This window comes from Cavia porcellus, unplaced genomic scaffold (assembly GCF_034190915.1).
Source record: "Cavia porcellus strain 051 isolate PalLab524CR breed Dunkin Hartley unplaced genomic scaffold, mCavPor4.1 scaffold_21, whole genome shotgun sequence".
NCBI classification, from domain to species: Eukaryota; Metazoa; Chordata; class Mammalia; order Rodentia; family Caviidae; genus Cavia; species Cavia porcellus.
Genome location: NW_026947504.1, coordinates 26,820,713 through 26,828,299, shown reverse-complemented (window position 1 = coordinate 26,828,299; position 7,587 = coordinate 26,820,713). Strand labels below are relative to the sequence as shown.

At 35.3% G+C, this 7,587-nt stretch overlaps 1 protein-coding gene across 4 annotated transcripts in view; it reads left to right on the top strand.

Annotated features, from left to right (window-relative positions):
• Nucleotides 1-871: 871 nt before the first annotated feature.
• Znf475 (zinc finger protein 475) overlaps nt 872-7,587 on the top strand; it is a 46,274-nt gene continuing 39,558 nt past the window's right edge. For all 4 annotated transcript variants that reach the window (XM_063232454.1, XM_063232452.1, XM_003477378.3 and 1 more), the window contains exon 1: nt 872-1,030. The gene's annotated coding sequence lies outside the window, so the exon portion shown is untranslated. The remainder of the gene's footprint in view (nt 1,031-7,587) is intronic.

The following is a 7,587-nucleotide window of genomic DNA, read 5'->3' as shown; positions in this document are numbered from 1 at the left end:
AGCAGCTATCATCTGGACTGTGGACCCCACTGTGCAGCTTACCTTTAGCGAATATATTGTGCACTTCCCCATGGTGACGGTTACAAGCCATATTGCCTTATGAGCTTCCATACTTACAGACCATTTCCAGGGTTATTTTACCGCAATTCTTAAATGTCAGAGTGTTTTTAATATGAACGCATAAAAAACCAGTATTACATTTTCAAATGTTTATCTTGAAAGTGTTCTCTGTTTTAGGACCTGTTAGAAATAAACTAAGCACAACTTCTACAGTGGGTTGATGCATGCATTTGAGAGTAAATATCCTTTGAGAACTATTTGGAGTACCAGTGTTCCTGTTCTAGGAAAGTTGCTACTCTTACATAAAACAAAGTGTAGACACTTTGTAAAGTGCCTACAAAAGATCGGTAATCAGTAAGTATTGGGAGTTTTTTTCTTAAAAAAGCTAATTGTGACCAGGTGTGGTGGTGCATGCCGGTAGTCCCAGCACTTGGGAGGAAGGCTGAGGTAGGAGGACCGCTGTGAGTTTGAGGCCAGCCTACATCGTAAGTTCAAGGTCAGCCTGAACTACAGAGTGAGACATTGTCTCAAAACAAAACAAAAAAATATGTTTCCACTCCATTCCTACAACCAAGGAGAACCTCATGACATCAGTTAATGTCTCTCCTTGTTGGAGAAATCCCTTAGTAAAGTTCCTGGAGCCAACCTCACAGAAAGCCGGGGTTCACATCTATTTTGCCATATGTTTCTGATTTCTTCACCTCAGTATTGGGTTTCTCTGGTTCATGGAGAACTCCGTGCCATCCCTTTTGTTGACTGGTTGCCAGGCTACCTCTAGGCAACGGAGGCTGGAGTTCTGGTTGCCCAGAAATCATACATACTAACACAGACTCCCACAAGAGGGCATGTAAGTTTTTGAGCTCCCAACTATTCTGCTCCTGTTTCTACCAGCCTTCTCCCTGAATAGTCAAAAGGGCTTGGCATGCCATAGCCAAAGCGGAACAGAGAGGGGACGCACAAATGCTACAAGGTAAGGTGCTCAGATGTTCTCTTTTAACTAACAACTGCTTATTTTAGATATTCTTCTTGTCTTCCACTTCCTTCTCGTTAGTCTGCAATAAATATTTCTTTACTGTAGAAAATAAAAATAATTAGACCTTAAGGAAAAGTTTCAATTGCCCTAAATGATATCATTTTATTTTACTGCGTAGTGCAGTAATGATGGGTAAACTATGGATTAAATATTCTAATGGCCAAAAGATAATCAAATTTCATTTAAAGGGATAATGCTTTAAATAATTGCCTTCAAAGAAAAGTAAACAGGCTTTTAACATCAATCTAATAAAAGGTCTATTGGATAGATTATCTATGAAAGCAAAAGAGTGATTAAAGATGATAATTAGCTTAGTTGAGTAGGCTAGTTTTTTAATTAACTGAGATAAAATCTACAATGGAGTGAAGTTTAACAAATCTTAAGTTCATATATTTCAAGTTATGAAAATCCGTGCGCTTAATACAACCTTCACCTCAATCAAGGCATATAACATTTATATCAACCTGAATAGCTTCCTCATATCCTTTTCAGTCAGTCTTCCTATATTGTTCTGATTTTTTCTATCACCAAAGAATAATTTGGCCATCCATGAAATTAACATAAGTAAAAATTGTCTTAATTATTTTTACTAGTTGCTGACACAAAATACCCAACATGTAAATTAAAGGAGCAAAGGTTTCTTTAGTCCAGCTTGTAGAGGTTTCGGTCCATCATAGGCTGCCTCAAGGCAGACCTCATGGCAGAGGGGCATCACCGAGGAGAAACAGTTCATGGAAGGCAAAGGGAAACAAAGCAAGCAAGGGGTCTGCAAGCCTCGTTCTGCCCCTTATAGCTTATCCAAGCTTCCTGCCTTGAGTGGGTAGCACTCACATCCTAAATCCTAGCGCTTTTAAGCCTCGCACTGCACCATGAATCAATCCCAGCGTCACACACGCTAGATCCAGCCACCTCTGAAAAGCCCCACCTATGACTACAGGAATCACAAAATATATGATTTGACTTTTTTGACTCAGAGTAGTGTTTGATGTTTTTCCACATTGCTTTGCATATTAAGGTCACAATTCTTTTATGAATTAGTGTGCTTGCATGATGTAATTATTTCACATTTATCTATTCTCGTGATTGGCATTTGGTGTCTTTTCTTCCTATAACTAAGCAGCTATAAATATTCTGACACAAGTCTTGTTTTCTTCCCAATTGCATTTTTAAATTTTGTTTTTCTGGCTTTCTCGGTATTTTTTGACAAAATTGCACTTATCTAGGGAATGCAGTGAAATACTTTTATACATGTACATGTTGTGAATTGATCATACAATCAACCTGATTAAAATGTCACTTCACACGGTTATCTTTTTACTTTTCCTTTCTTTCTTCCCTCCTTCCCTCTCCCTCTCCTTCTTTTACTAATTCTTTCTTTATTTCTCTCCTCTCTCTCCTTTTCTCTTTCCCTCTTTAAAAAGAACACTTGTGATTCTCTCATTTAGTCTCAAAAAATTTCAAGTAGACAATATATTAACATTAACTATAATCATTATGCTGCATACTAGGTCTCCAAGTAATTATCTTATAGCTGAAAGCCCATACCCTTGGCAAATGTTTTCCCTTTAGCTCCAACCACTTCTCAAATGACCTTCTACTCAAATGGCCCACAAGTATAGAAAAGATAATTGACATTACTAATCATCAAGGAAATGAAAATCAAGACCAACAAGTTATCACTTGTAACCTTTTAAAAAGGCTCTTATAAAAAGATGGGAGCTCCTAAGTAAAGAGGTTCCTCAGAAAATTAAAAATAAGATTATTTTGTGATATATCAATCCCACTTCTGATTTATATTCAAAGACAACAAAATCAGTACATTGCAGAGGCATCTGCCCTGGATTGTTCATTGCAGCAGTATTTAACAGCCAAGATATTACCTAAGCGGTCCAAGTGTCTATCAAAAGATAGATAAAGAAATCGTGATATATATATATATATATATATATATATATATATATATCCAGTTCATATAAGAGATAGTTTTTTTTTTCGTTTGTAGCAGCATGGATGAACCTAGAGGATATTATGCTAAGTAAAATAGATGAGATATAGAAAGACAAATGCCATACACCACCTACACGTGGAGTCTGAAAAAGAGCCTTGCATGTCTTTTGGTAGATATAGATCACTTATCTTTGCTGCAGACCTAGAAATAAAATTGACAGGTAACAGTATAGATACATGATATGTCACTATGGTAATAATTTGCATTTACTGAAGACTAATTATGTGGAGGAATTTTATATTGACTTCATGGAGATTTGTATATCTTTTTCACTATCTGTTCATACCTTTTGCCTATTTTAAATATTTTTCTTTTACTCTTGTCATGAATTTGTAATTCACAGATGTTATGGTTTCAGCCTAGATGTTCTCCCAAAGCCTCATGTGGTCATAGGTAGGGCTTTTTCAGAGGTGGCTGAATCTAAAGCATGTGATGCTGAGCTAGATCCATAGTGTAGAGCTAGGATCAAGGGCACTGGCATTAAGGGAATGCAGTGTGGTTACCTAATTAACCCTCTGATTGGTTTGGCACTGCCTTAATCCTGTACCGTGTGTGCAATATAAGGGACACAAAGAGGCTTGTGTTGTTCCTGGTTCAATTTGCTACCTTCTGCCTACCATGAACTGTTTGTCCTCTGTGATTCCTGTCTGCTGTGTCACCCACCCCCGATTTCAGGGCAACTGACAATGGACTTTCCTCCCTTCATTTGTGGCTGTTGGGTATCTTATTTCAGCAATAAGAAAAGTAACTAAAACAACCTACAACAAAAGGCACTCATCCATCTTAAATGTACAACTCAATGAGTTGGACAAATGATTAGCTTCATGTAATCACCAAAGATGTCATTACGTAATCATGCTCACTCACTTTCGAAATCAATTCTCCATTCCACACCTGCTCACCAAGCAAGCACTGATCTAATTTTTTTTGCCACTACAGATTAGCTTTGCCTATACTACAGTTTTGTATAAATGGAGTGATTTAGTATCAACTCCTTAGCATCTAATATTTTCACATTCATATTTTGGGGAGAGTACATATTATTCTGTATATAAGAAGTCTGTTCATTTTCATGATGGTGCAAAACTCTATATGAATATGCCGTAATTAATTTTGAACCATTTACTTGTTGATATATATTTATGTTGTTTCTTTCTTTCTTTTTTTTTTTTTTTTGTCTATTTGAGACAGAACTTTGCTGTGCTGTTCAGCCTGGCCTTAAACTCAATTTGTAACCCAGGCTGGCCTCAAACTCACAGCATCCTCCTGCCTCAGCCTCCTGAGTGCTGGGATTACAGGCATGTGCCACCTCGCCTGGCTTCCAATTTTTCACTATTATGAGTAAAGCTATTACAAACATTCACATATGATAATTTGTGAACATACTTTCATTTCTCTTAGGTAATTATTTAGAATGCCCATGCTATTTGAGTAGATGAATCTTTAACTTGATGAGAAACTAACAAATAGTAGTTGTAACATTTCACATTCCTACCAGAAACACTTGTATTGGTGATCCTTTCGCTGTAACCATTCTAGCATAGGTAGCTAATAATACCTCTGAACTCTCATTCCCATGTTGCTAATGACTAACAATGAGTAATGTTGAATATTATTTCATAAGTTTTTGTTACTGATAATCATATTCAAAAGATTGCAGTGTTTTATTTTTATACATATGTGTATATATATATATATATATATAACATATATTCACTTTTAAATATTTATCTTGAGAGTCTTTTGTTCCAATCTGTGGCTTGCCTTTTAATTTTCTTAACAGTGTTTTCTAAAGAGCAAAAATATCTAGCATAATTTATAATGTTTTTATGTGTAATATTTCTCATGTTTTTCAAAGAAATCTTTGCAAATATTAAGATCATGAAGGTATTTTCTTAAGCTTTTTTCTGGAATATTTGTAGCTTTAGCTTTTGTATTTAACTCTATGACTCAATTTGGGTTAATTTTTTGTGGTGAAAGTGGAGGGATGGTATTAATTTTCTTCTTGGCATATTTGGTTGTTTCACTGTTACAAGTTACAAAGATTTCCCTTTCTCTATTGAATTGTTTAGGCATCTTCATAAAGAAAGAAACTCACCACATATTTGAGTTTACTATATATATATATTTATAAACTCTGTTTTACTTCATAAGGCAACATACTCTGGCTTACACGTAATGAAGCAAGTATTCAAAACAAATATTCAGAACAAACATGGAAAGCGAATCCTTCCATAGCTGCTTGCCAGTGGAACCATATGCAAAGATTTGAATCAGGCTGGGCATTTTTCCTTGCATGTTGCTCAAATATTTCTCTAGGCAGTAACCTGATTTTAAATGGTTCTGTGTTAAGAGAAAGACAAATATGTATTCATAAATTTATTCAAGAATCATAATCCCAATGCAAAGTATGTCTTTTGAACCATTTAAACATAATGTCTTAGACTTTTAATCTATCCAGTAATTATTAAGTATTATATTTAAGATGATGTTGTAGACAGGAATTGGGGGAAGAAAAATTTCCTGGCATAAAATTTCCTTCAGGACATGTTAATTTAAAAGAATACATTATAATATGCACATGTTTGCTTATTTGACACTGTATTTCTCACAACTAGAGAAATGAGAAAAAAGGTATCAGGTTAAATGCTTCATATAGTCTTATAAACTGAGACAAAAATCATCAAAACCCTAATGTTTCCTAGGAAAAAATATTTCCTACCTGTTCCCAGGTTTGATATCACTGCCATAAAATATCATAAAATGTATTTTGAGCCTGAAAATATAAACAATCACTTTTATAGTTACATTTTATAGCTTATTTTAGAATTTGAATCTCATATATTTTTCTATGAGAAATTTGTTTAGGAACTGAAGCTTAATATGATTGCCTCTTCCCAGAGTCTACATAATTTAAATGAGCATATAATACTATTTCAAATTATTTCCCCAAACTCTCTGGTAAATAATATATTTTCAGAAGCATATGCAATTCTAGAAATAAGTTGTAAATGCTAGAAAATGCACAATTCCTGAACCCTTTCGGAGGAAGTGGTGATATTCCTGTAGAGTCTTTAAAAACACAGAATGATACATTGTCAAGTGGCAATAGAAATGTACCATGTGGGGAGCAGTAAAGAGGGAAATATGAAGAACTGTGTTTCAGTAGGTTAAAAATGATGACCAGCTCCAGTTGTGTGCAAGCAAAACATAACAGGATTCAGGCTGCGTTGAGGGTGACTTAAAACTCACCTTGATCAATAATTGATATTTCAGTGTTAAAATGGGATCCCATTTGTACATTTCAATTCCTGTTTAAAATTCTGGGGATTAGAATTTTTCTCATATATGTACAAATAATATATAATTTAGGCTTATAGGCCAAACACTCTTTCTTTATGGTGGAAAAGTAACCAAAACCCATATATGTTAATGAATAAAGCATAGCTGTGCTCCAATAAAACTTTATTTACAAAAAGAGATGGACAGCTAACCAGAATGGCTGATGGTTCATTGTGAACTCTGTTTCTGATGTTCAAGGAATTCTGATGAGATATCTTTCTCAAATCATTCATTAATATTTAAAGTCATTAATATTTCCCTGGGTGCCTAGGCTTTGAGGGTGTCCTCTGAAGGGAAATGACTTCCAAGGAATTTAAGCTTTGAAAGTCAACAGAGAGACAATAGAGAGACAAGTAGTCAAGAGAGACAATATATGAATAAACTCAATTCTTCTCTTTTTGCCTAAAGATACAGAGCCCCTGCTTCACCTGAAAGTGAGTTGCATGGTCTCCTTTGTTATGCCCTTCCCTCCCCAGTTCTTGGAGGAGCCTGGCCATCTGACCTGGTGCTCATTGCTTGCTGAACATCTTTACCATGAGGCATAGCGCTTGGCCCAGTGCACAGTCCTTGGCTGGGTCCTCCTGTCTTTTGAATTAAGTATGGTTACACAGCTAAAGTTATAATATCATTAAAATACCAATTCATTCCTTCAGCTAATATCATAAAGAGGAATGAAAAAGGAACCTTTCCTTTCTAAAAGTTTTTACGTTTTTATTCTTCTATTAAAATAGGTGTGTTAATTTTTGTTGAAAAGTTTAATATAAAATCATACTAATCTGATTCAATATTTAGTGTGTTTTATTAGCATCCTAATGTGTCTGGCAGTGGGCTATGTGCTAGGGACATAACTATGTAGAAAGCAACATGTCTTTAATCACTTAGAAGTTCCCTCCACGTGAATGAGACAAACAACACACATACAAACATAATTCCAAACTGTTCAGTAAGTGCAGTGAAGAACATAAGCAGCAGAGTCCCCGAATGTAACTGAGAGTGGTAGAGGGGCACACTTATACGTTTATATGTGTGTCTGTGAGTGTGTGCAAGAGTGATTGTGTATGTTCAAAAGAAAGTGAAAACTGCTAGGAAAAGAGGAGAAAAAAGATCTCTGAACTGATAACATTTAAACAGGCTCGTAGAGGAT